The following is a 12,450-nucleotide window of genomic DNA, read 5'->3' on the forward strand; positions in this document are numbered from 1 at the left end:
ATTTTACGAAATTGTGTGTCTAGCGCGTGAGAAATCGATGATGTACGATAATTTAGACTCTTTAGCCATGAAACCGAGCAGTATTTTAGTTGATCTCTTTCTAAGAGATGGCGTTGCAATATGTTAGATAAGGACAGATGAATGCGTTTGAGCGAGACACAACGATATATAACAAGTATAAGAAATGAATGAAAGATGTCACTATTGACGAATTTGGAATTTAAAAAAGTCTGTACTATCGACCTTGATTAACTTCGACCGTCACTCTAGCATCTCCTTAGGCTGCGTTCGGAAACATCACCCGAGTGCCCCCGTGTATCGTATTATCTTTGTTGTTCACTCAGTGTTAAACAAGGATAAGTTGATAAACAGAGACACCCGGGTGATGTTTTCGAACGCAGCCTTAAGGGGATGCTGGAGTGGCCAAATTGTCGATATTTTGCAGATCAATTTACATCTCCGAATTTACTTAACGGAATCAAAAATCCTTTTATAGGGTTAAAATAGATGCAAAATTCTGTCGTAGTGCAATAGATTTGTACTAAAATCGGAAAAAAAGTTAAAAATTCACATTTTTTCAACACGTAGAGCTGTCAACTGATGTAGATTACAAAAGTTTTATAGCTCGTATGGACCAAACGATACTGCACCACTCATCGCATAACGTGCACAAACAATACTGAGTTTACACAACTGAGATTGAAAGCTTAGAAAAAAATATATTCATTAATCTCTAAATTACGTAAATTTGCTTATCAACGAAGACTCGGGCTGATAAACAGACCAGGAATTGTGCGTAATAGTTGTTGCTCGATTTTCTGGGAGATGGCGTTGCACTGGGTGGTACCCAGTTGGACACGAGCCACTCACAGCGCTTGAGACTACAAAGCTCCTAAGCTGTGATTGGTGGTGTCCAATCGAGCCGTGATCAATCGGGATCATCCCCGTTGCACTCAAACAGGGCCCCGCTGATTTGAGTGCGTTCGGAAAGAAACAATAGATCTGTTACGATGAACTTTCTGAACTTATTGCACCGTGTGCAACAATTCTGAGAATTCTTCGATAAAGAACAAATTATTGTCAGATTTGTCAGTACCAAAAACATAGAGAATGAACTGCGCGATCCGTGTGTCAAAATGGTCGAGAGGGATGAGAGAGAGAGAGAGAGAGAGAGAGAGAGAGAGAGAGAGAGAGAGAGAGAGAGAGAGAGAATTTCTATCTCTTTCCATTCAATGATGTAATGGGAGAGAGAATGAGAGGAAGATTGGCCGTCTCCCACGGTCCCTCTCGCTCGTTATTGTCGATCACATTTGATACATTACTTAGATACTGATAGCGCAGTCTATTCTCTATGTCTATTCTCTATGGTCAGTACTTGTACATGTTCTTATCTGAAGCTAAACAGACATAAACTACGTTTACACGTCTCGATTTACGCCGAAGTTATAACATCGATGTGATGAAACTGTCCAATCATAGCTATTACTCTGAAGAATGGAATGACTGTGATTGGCCAGTTTCATGTATCAATGTATAACTTCAGCATAATGCTCGATTCACACTGCATCCGATGTGCGTCATATGACGCTCTGCAACCAATCAGAAAAGGATTCCGATGAATTTTCCTTCGTATCATCGGAATCCTGCTTTCTGATTGATTGCAGAGCGTCGTACAACGCAAATCGGACGCAGTGTGAATCCAGCATAGCTGAGCCGTATAAGCATTGTTATACAGAGAAATAGATGGACGGTATAAGAAGTTAGTTAAAAAGGATAGATGATATATCATTCGTTTTTACCAATGATCAAAAGTTTACAAAAAATACTTGTTTAAAATATTCGTGCGAAGTACATACGTGCTGACCTTGTAAAGTGAATAAAAATTAATATGTATTCTAGCCACCCGTAAAATCTGCTCAATCACGTTTACTGCTCAATTTTTAATTAGATATCATATAGCACATGAATACTTTATATTTTAAACAATGATTTCTCGTAAACTGCGTGTAGCAAAAGAACATAAAGGAGTACATACGTTAGGCCCTGTATACAGTGACAGAAATACCACAAACAATAATGATTCGATATAACGTATTCATCAGTATTACGGACTCTCCGTTGAAAAAACGTTATGAGACCGCGCCTATCTATCGCGCGAGTGTTCGACTCACTCGCATACAGTGATGCTCCGCGCGCGACACGAAATCGCGCACGAATTTCTGAGGCCTAGTAATGAATATTTGCTGGAAAGTACGGTCGCAGCATATTTCTTATAGCTATTCTACAATAAGCCGCAAATCAGAAGTTCTAAACTATCTTAAATTATAATCGGTGAAGTTGGCCAATAGCCAACTTGAACGACTTGGTTAAGGCCCAGTTTCACAACTCACGGTTAAATCTTAACCGAGGTTCAACTTATTTCTCATCTTTTTCCAATTCTAGAATTGAAAAGAGATAATGAATAAGTTGAACCTCGGTTAAGAGTTAACCGTTAGTTGTGAAACTGGACCTAAGACTGGTTGGGTGGCACCCAGTTGGACACGGCTCAATTGGACACGAGCCACTCACAGCGCTTGAGACTACAAAGCTCCTAAGCACCGGTCGCTATGATTGGTGGTGTCCAATCGAGCCGTGATCAATCGGGATCACCCCAGTCTGATTAAGGCCTAGTTTCACAACTAATTATGTCACCCAAGGTCAAATCAATCGGACCTTCTTATGTCCTCCTCCGAACCATACAATTTCTGTTAGAAACATTTTCCCGTATTTCGAAAAATTTTAATGCACTGTTTAAAATGGGACACCTTGTATATAATGGAGTTTTACATTATGAGATATATCGGAAACACGTGCATATGTGCAAGGTGCACACATATTGGGCCGATTTTTGAAGCGCCGCCTCCTTTTTCCCCACCGCCTACCGTTCAACGCTCGATGACCGAGCCGATCCGCCTCGCCGGATGCACCTTGCACATATGCACGTGTTTCCGATATATCTCATAATGTAAAACTCCATTATATACAAGGTGTCCCATTTTAAACAGTGCATTAAAATTTTTCGAAATACGGGAAAATGTTTCTAACAGAAATTGTATGGTTCGGAGGAGGACATAAGAAGGTCCCAGTGATTTGACCTTGGGTGACTTTGTTAAGGTCAGGTCAAGGTCAAATCGATTTTTTGAAATGGAACATTATATTTTAGATTCCAGAATCTAATAGCTGATAGCAAGAGTCTTTCAAAATACTTTAATAAAGTTATTTACCATTAATACTTTTCCAGTTTTAAGTTCAAAGTTACAGCACCGACAGCATTACACAAGGTGTCCGATCGACGACTAAAATCTATTGAATATAGTTCAAGAATCATGTCCTGAATAATATTTGTTAAATATGCAAGTATAAATACTCCACGCGAGCGAAAAACTGAAGATTTTTCCCGTCTACTGGAGAATTGGAGATTGGTCTCGAAAACTGGAGTCCCCAGTCAAAATCTGGAGACCTGGCAACGTGGTCCGCGCGCGATCCGACGCGGCGGCTCGGCTGTCAAGTATTGAACAGTAGTAAACAGCGGGGGAAAAGTAGGCGGCACTTCAAAAAGGCTCATCGGCTCGAAATAAGTAACTATTTCCGAGAACTGCTATAGAAGATGATGTAATTTTATAAATGCGTATTATTCATAGAGTGCTGTAGTGTCAGTAATCGGGCTGCACGGTAGCGAACTATTCACAATAGCGAATTCGGTCGCTTGCACTACACTAGATCAGTGCATACTAAAAGCTGCTTTACGTGAAATTAACAAAGTTAAATGTAAAAGTATATAAATATTTTAAACGATTTCAACATTTGCAACCAACGCGCGACGATAGCGAAATGAGAAAAATAGCTATTCACGCAGAGCTTGAGAAGGACAACGCGCGTGTCAACCTGTCATTCTGTCAACAATCGAAGCAGCAACGAGAGCGATACGAAGAGAAGTGAGTTCGCAGTTCGCAGTGAAGCTGCAGTGCAGTGTGGTGTAGTGTAAGAAAAATAGTTATAAATATTTAATAATGGAAACTCATCAAGGAAAGAAACTTCCCGCATCTTTCTACGGACTTTCGGGGTGATCCCGATTGATCACGGCTCGATTGGACACCACTAATCACGACCGGTGCTTAGGAGCTTTGTAGTTTCAAGTGCTATGAGTGGCTCGTGTCCAATTGAGCCGTGTCCAACTGGGTGCTACCCCAAACTTTCGAAGAAGAAAGCATATGTAAAGAGGTTCGTACATATAACGCATTTCTAATTCTTTCATTTACATCTAAAATGAAAAATGAGTAAGTGTTGAGAAGACTTCATCTCAAATTTTGATGAAAATACACTCAATCGATGAGTAAAAATCAAGATTTGTCAAGAAAGAAGCGTCGTTCTAATCTATGAACAGAGATATTAATTGTTAAAGTTGAGGATCATTCAGGTTAGGAAATCTGTCAAGGATTATTCAGGTTAGGAAATCTGTCACAGCAGTGGTTCACTGCTTTAAAAACCCAAATTCACTGCTTTAGCAAAGAATTTATTGTTAATGCAGAGCACTTATGTTTTTAAAGCAGTGAACCACTACTATGACATGTTTCCTAACCTGAACAGTCGTCGATTTTAACGATTAAGATCTCGGTTCATGGGGCAGAGCGACGCTTTTTTCTTATCAAATCTTTACTTTTACACGAAAACACATTGATTGAGTGTATTTTTATCAAAATTTGTGGTGGCCAGGATGTTCTTTACATTAACCCAAAAATGCTTTATGGACATGATATCTTTATTGAATCAAACGGAAAATTAAAGGTATATATAATTGTGACATACGTCACAAACATAAGATGTTGGTAGCTAATATTTCATATTTCAAATAACAATTAAATAAACATTACGGCCTTAAATTAGGCCATCTTCTATCATCATCACGTCATGATAGACAACTTTATATACAAAATCTGTAGAGAAGATCAAGGAGAGGTTCAATCTGGAGTTAGGTGGGGAAAGTTATATTGAGTAAAGGAAAGTATGACTTGTAATCGTTTAGTATCACTCTGTTCAATCTGTAGGAATATTATGAGAATCGTTGAACCGGTATACACCGTGAGGTTAAGGATTGTCTTGGGCTCTTCGGGAAGGGTTATATTATAGCACGATGGTCTCTCTGGTTCAGCTTTATTTATCCTGACGTGCTGTCCTTTTGGTCGCCCATTACATACTGCCCTTCCTTTCTGCGCTCTCCCTTGGTCACTACACGTAACGCTCTCAGCGCCGTCGGTAACAACTAGGCCGATAACCGGCCTACAACTCGGCCAGACTGATCGAGTTTGGTCCCTCAAACTCAATTACAACATCGCACTGGGCTTGCCGCTAACGCTTAATACATAAAGATAATACAGACCGTACCCTTGCGAGTCTATTATATAACAAAACTTTTGAATTGGCCATGACAACATAAACATTAGTAATTAACTTAAGACTAAAAATGACAACATCAGGTACTTATAATTCTGGTTTCATTCGCTCGCTGTGGCCCCTATCCAACGGCGCATATTTCCGGCCGCCCAGGTTCCCGTATACAACTTTTGAGTGTTTTGAAACCCCGGTACATCAGTTAGCAAATAACGATCGTTGCCTAATATCTTTTTAACCTCATAGGGACCACGATACTTTGGTAATAATTTCTTCGAAGCTCCAGGGGTGCTGTCGAAGTTTTTCACCATCACTAAGTCGCCTGCCTTGTACTTGGTTGGGATCTTGTGCTTGCGATCGTAATGCAGCTTTTGCTTCTGCTGTTCCTGCGACATACATTCTATCGCTTCCTCGCGCATTTTTTCCAATTCTGGCATAATACAGTTTTCATCCGCTTCTAACCATTCTCTAAGGTGATCGGCATGGGAAACACGCTGACTCATTCCAAAAACCAACTGACAAGGGCTTTTCCCTGTTGACCTGTTCACGGTTTAAAAAATACTCGATGTCGCCTAACAACTTGTACCAAGGTTTCCCCTCTGAACGATTACTTAGCTTGGCTATCATCGGGGCCAGATTCCGATTAACACGTTCCACCTGGCCATTAGCTTGCGGAGAGCCGGTCGCTACTTTGATATACTTGATGCTGCGTTGCTTTAAAAAGTCCTCAAATTCATCTGCGACAAAACAACTACCCCGATCTGCTTTTTGGCTGATGTTCTCCCTGCTTTCATCGGCTCTACTGCTTTGTCCTCCTTTGTGGCCTTGACCTTGCACTCTCTCGCGAAATGACCGCTTTCATTGCACTGATAACATTTCACCGCTCCCCGCGTGATGGTGTTGGCGACTTTCTTGTCTTGTCTTGGTCGGTGGATCTTTTAGGTTCCGATTTTCTTTTATCCCATTGACTTTCCTTTTTTGTTGCCGGATCCAGTTTTAACTTGATTCCACTAAATGCCTTGATAATCTCTTCCACCGATGAGGAAGAGTGCATTTTTGCTTGCGTTTTGAGTTACTCGGAAGGAATTCCATCAATTAGGTAGTCCACCATCTCGTCATCTGGTACCGGGACTTGATTTCCTAGTATCATTTTATTGTGATAATATTCGCCGAATGATTCATCTGTTTGCCATTCGCGCGCTTCGAACGTTTTTCTTCTTTCGTGTTTTCCCACCGGGTGGTGGAATATCTTTCGCATCTCTCGAAAAATCTGATCTACATCATATCTTAGGTGCTCGACTCGTGGTACCATTCTAGCGCCTTGTTCTTTAGCTTCGATCCTATCGAAATTTTGACCGCGTTGTCGTCTAATTCATAAGCTGCTTTCAAGATGAGCACTTGCTCTCTCCATCTTTCTAAATCTTCACTGAATCCGTTATAATCGCCTAGCAACTCTCCGATATTTTTAATGTTTACCCCCGCGTAGGATGCCGTCGATGCCGTGCTTTGCCGCGGTGAGGCACGCAGTAATTCATTTTCGCGCCTCAGCAAGTCGATTTCTTTTTCCATCCAGTATCTCTCTCGTTCGCGCAGCTCTTTCTCAAGCCGATGGATGCGATATTCTACCGCCGATTCTTGCGCATGTGCTGCGCCCGCCATCTCTTCCTCGCCATCTTCCGAATCCTGTGCATTATCGGTTAGGTATCCTGCTGCTTCTTCTACCCACTTCAGGGTTGGATCGGCTGCATCCAGCCTAGCGATTAACTCTGCCTTTTTTCCTTTATCCGGCAATCCACGCTGCTGCAGCGCCTTCTTAAGCTGGAACACTTTTAAACTCTGCGGATTCATCTTCGTAATGTCACCTCACATAACCGAAACGATCGGAAATGTTTTCAGACGCACACAGCCGAACGAGCACATATGATCTCGAACGCACACAGCTGAACGAGTAAGTATGATCTCGAACGCACACAGCCGAACGAGTAAGTATGTTCTCGAGCGCACACAGCCGAACGAGTAGGTATGGTCTCGACCGCACACAGCTGACCGAGTAATGCCTCCGGCACACCAGCGCGATGTTCGTCGCACGCGACACGCGATATCCAATGAAAGTATACCTTTAGAATGAGAACATCGGTAAAGCTGTACACTTATTGGATATCGCGTGTCGCGCGCGACGAACATCGCGCTGGTGTGCCGGAGGTCAGTGTGCCTTTTGGTCGCCCATTACATACTGCCCTTCCTTTCTGCGCTCCCCCTCGGTCACTACACGTAACGCTCTCAGCGCCGTCGGTAACAACTAGGCCGATAACCGGCCTACAAATCCATCAATTTTTTTAAATAAATATCTCTTCAGATGTGAATTTTTTGAGATCCACATCTGAAATGATGTTCATTAAAAAACAAATTGATGGATTAAACAAACAGGGTGATACTAAACGATTACCAGAGTCATACTTTCCTTTACTCAATATAACTTTCCCCACATAACTCCAGATTGAACCTCTCCTTGATCTTCTCTACAGATTTTGTATATAAGGTTGTCTATCATGATGAGAGTTAACAGAACATCTTACAAGTAGTTTGTTACAACAAGTCATCATATCTTGATATTATTCTACATAATTTGTTGGAAACACACAGGTACTATATTTATTATATAACTTGATTCACGAATTATTGTAATTTATTTAAAAACATTCATGCTACAATTTGGAAATTTTGTGTACAATTTACTATTAATGACGAACGTTTGGACTATCGAATTGATTGTAATAATAGACAAATTCCTCTGGATTATATAACTGGATACTTTTGTCTATCATCAGTATTTATTAGGGGAACTCACTTTTAATCATAGATAATAAGTTTGTAACAAACGTTTTCTGCGTAATTAATAAGTTAAACATAGTATAACGTTAAAACTTAAATTTACGGCTTTTACGTTGTACTAATGCGTTAAATTATATTAAGAATTATTGTGATACTGAAGATGGCCTAATTTAAGGCCGTAATGTTTATTTAATTATTATTTGAAATATAAAATATCAGTTACTAACGTCTTGTGTTTGTGGTGTATACCCTTTAATTTTCCGTTCTAAATTTAAACCACGCATTGACATTTATTCTTTAATGAATTGTTAACGGAGAAGTTATCTGTTATGAAAGTATGGAAATATGTTAGACCACAGGCCTGTCCGACACTTTGTGCGTGAGTCGAAAACGCCTCCATCTCTCCGTCATCTCGGTACAGCGAGAAGGAGCGAAAATAACAAAGGATAAGCGGCAGGGCTCCGCCTCAATTCAATCCGAGAGTCATAGGCCTAGTTTACACCGAGGGTTCGATCCGAGTCGGAATGTAAGAACCAACCAACTGCAGTCGAGTATTCCCCTGTTACAGTCGAATGACAAGGGAATGCTCGACTGCAGTTGGTTGGTTCTTACATTCCGACTCGGATCGAACCCTGGGTGTAAACGAGGCCATAGAATGAAGAAGCCGAGGGAGAACCCATTTCTCAAAATACAATTATAGTAGTTGTTTTTTTATTTAGTTTATTATGCTCGCCAGTGTTACCCAAAAATTACAATAAAATTTAATCAAACGTTTCTATCTTTAATCTGGCATCAACAGTGACTTTTACAACAACTTATGATGATCAGATTAAAGGTGGAAACGTTTGATTTTATTGTAATTTTTGGATGTCACTGGCGAACATAATAAATAAAATAAAAAACAGCTACTATAATTTATTTTGAGAAATGGGTTCTCCCTTGGTTTCTTCATTCTATGACTCTCGGACAGACCTGAATTCAGGCGGAGTCCTGCCGACTATCCTTTGTTATTTTCGCTCTGTCTCGCTCTACTGAGATGACGGAGAGCTGGAAGCGGTTTCGACTCACGAGCAGTGTTGAACAGGCCTGATCTACAATACACGAAGTAAGAAGAATAAGAAATTGACAAATCACAGTAGATTATTCTTCTCACATTCGACTGTGATTAGTCAATTTCTTACTCTTCTTACTCCGTGTATTGTAGACAGTCAGACAAAAATTTGCATAACAATTTCTACATTTGTGTTTCAGAATATCACAAAAAATAAATTTATCTTGTTAGTCATTTTGCATTTCGAGTAGTATTTATTAAGATAAAAGAATTTATACAATTGACAAATCACAAATTACAATGGAGAATGTATCACATATGTATCAAATATGTATGTACACTGCCCGTCATTGATTCGCGTGTCCCTGCCGCCCTAGCAGTATCTCTAATTTTGTTATAATTTGATTATAATCGGATCGCTTATTAAAATTAATAATTAAAGTTATTTCAAGTAATAAATTTTAATAAGCGATCTGATCATAATATAGAGAAGTTAGAGCTACGCTAGGACACCAGGGCGATCAACGACGGGCAGTGTACATATATACATATCCAGGGTGTCTGGAAATTACCAACAAATGTTTCGTGCGTGGGTAGAACAGACTAGTACTGAGTCGAAAAGTCCTGTATCATTTTGCGGTGTCAGCAATAGTTAACGAGATATTAACGTTTAAAGATAGCCGCATACGCGCGTTCGCCCGACCTACTATTGCTGAAGGTACGGCCACCGACGAGATACTATTAACCCTTTGAGGGGCAGCGTATCATATATGATACACCAAACTTTTTTCAGTTTTTTATCCATACCGCGACCGTTTTCAGCTCAATCGCTCTCGAATAAACTTCTACACTATCATTATTACTTAGGCTTCGTAATGCTTTGATTGAAAATTTGAAAATTTATTTATTTAATTATTTATAAACAATCAAAGACGGAAAATTTTTAATTTTTTCGAATAAATTCGGCCATGGACAGAGTTTTTAAGGTAATCTTATGAAAATTTGTATAAAAGGGTTTTCGGGGTCGCTGATTACGGATCCAGTATCAAATTTTTGAAATTCCTAAAAGTGGACCCTATATGGCGGCTTCATGAGATTTTTCGGGTCGACAATCATACACCTGAGTTCCGAGTTCAGACATTCATAATTTTCTAAACGTAATTGCCTACTATCGTATCAAAATTATGTTTTACACGTGATTCGTGTTTGAAAAACTGATAGAGGATAATCTATTGGACATACATCTATAAGCTGCTATTCTGGATTCACCATCGTGAGGTCCGAAATCTTGATTTCAGAATCATAATCAGTGACTCTAGTAACCTTTGTCTAAGAAAGGATTCGATCTCTTACAGTGTCTGAGTACTATTATTACTTATTTTTATATATTATACCTATTGAGATAATGGAGAGGGGGAAGCGTTTTCGACTCTCTACAGTATAAATATTTTCAAATTCTGATACCGGATTCGTGATCAGCGACGCCAAAAACCTATAGAAACACATTGATACCCATTGCAAGTCTAGCACAAAAATGTGCCCCTCAAAGGGTTAAAGACCGACAACCCTGGATAAATTTTCGGCGGTATAAAAAGGGCCCGGAGGTAATTGTAGAGCGTTGTCATTATCGACTGCTTTGGTTGCTCCAAAGATACCCAGATAGACAAATACCTACACGGTATTAGTATGGTGAGCGTACGGCGTACTATGCGTGCCGATACCGTACCTGTCAGGTACGTGCGTACCTAAAGGGTACAGTACCGGTACACCGTATTTTTAGTACGCCGTACCGATAATGTACGCCTTAGGTACGCATGTTATTAAAATTAATTAATTTTATAGTTTTATTGCTAAAATGAGTATTATTATTGATTAATTATCTTATTCTAGAGTACACATCATAAAATTATGATGAAAAAAAAAATAAAAAAGATTTTCCCTGAATTCGGGAACTAATTTCATAGTACTTCGAAGCGGTCACCCATCCGGTTGCATACCGCCATTTACTATGCTTGACTTCTGAAATCGTCTGGAAACCGGTGCACTTCGATGATCCACGAACACTTACATAATCGTGGATGTATAGCTATGATATATCTGTTCAATATATGGTCCTGATAGAAATTTATGCTCTTCAACTGAACATCCAGTCAGTTACTGTCTAATATTTCATTTTAATGTTGTAACGACTATTTTCAGGTTAGGCAATTATAAGCTGTATTTTCGCAGTACCAGTTATCATGTATATCGTCTTCGACTAGAGGTTTCCACAGTTTCTCTCCTGTCGATAATGGTACACCGTATTGATATGGTAGGGGTTATGTACCATGACGTACCTAAATAGTACGCAGTACAGGTACAGTGTTGATACGCTGTACTATAATATCACGTACACTTTTTGTACTGCTACCGTACAGTTACGCCGTACACCGCCACCTCGCGGCAGTACAGTAATAGTACGGTAGCGGTATCTTGTGCGGGTATCGCACGCTTGTCTATCTGGGTAAATATTACCTCATGTAATCACTGTTTTATCAGAAATGTATTAAGTCGATAAATCTAGAATGTATAATATAATAGAATGTGAAAGATAAAACAGGATTTAGCATTTGAGTACCATAAAAAAGAAAATATTTTATAATTTTTCAATATTTTTAAATGTTTTTGATTTATTTGACAATTATTCGTTAATTTCTCATTGTTAAAGTTATTAAGTTTAAAATAATTTCTCTCAGTTCAATTTAGAATGTAATCTTCGCTGGCGAAAAACTTTTACGAAAATCTACATAGATTGAGATAAGACCTTAAAAATTATTAGTTTGTCATAGGTATTTGTATTGGGACGTAGAGCGGCATTGTACGAAAAGCCTAGAAATCTTGCTCTCTCAAATAACACGCTACTCTATGGGGTGATCCCGATTGATCACGGCTCGATTGGACATCACCAATCACAGCGACCGGTACTTAGGAGCTTTGTAGTCTCAAGCGCTGCGAGTGGCTCGTGTCCAATTGAGCCGTGTCCAACTGGGTGCCACCCCCACTCTATAGGGGAAAGTTGCTGAATGCGTACCACTTAACGTATTTTTTATTATATTTCTCATTTAGAACTGATTTGTGTGCAAATGAAGATTAGAAATTGT

Source organism: Trachymyrmex cornetzi, unplaced genomic scaffold (genome assembly GCF_001594075.2).
Source record: "Trachymyrmex cornetzi isolate Tcor2-1 unplaced genomic scaffold, Tcor1.1 scaffold246, whole genome shotgun sequence".
NCBI lineage: Eukaryota > Metazoa > Arthropoda > Insecta > Hymenoptera > Formicidae > Trachymyrmex > Trachymyrmex cornetzi.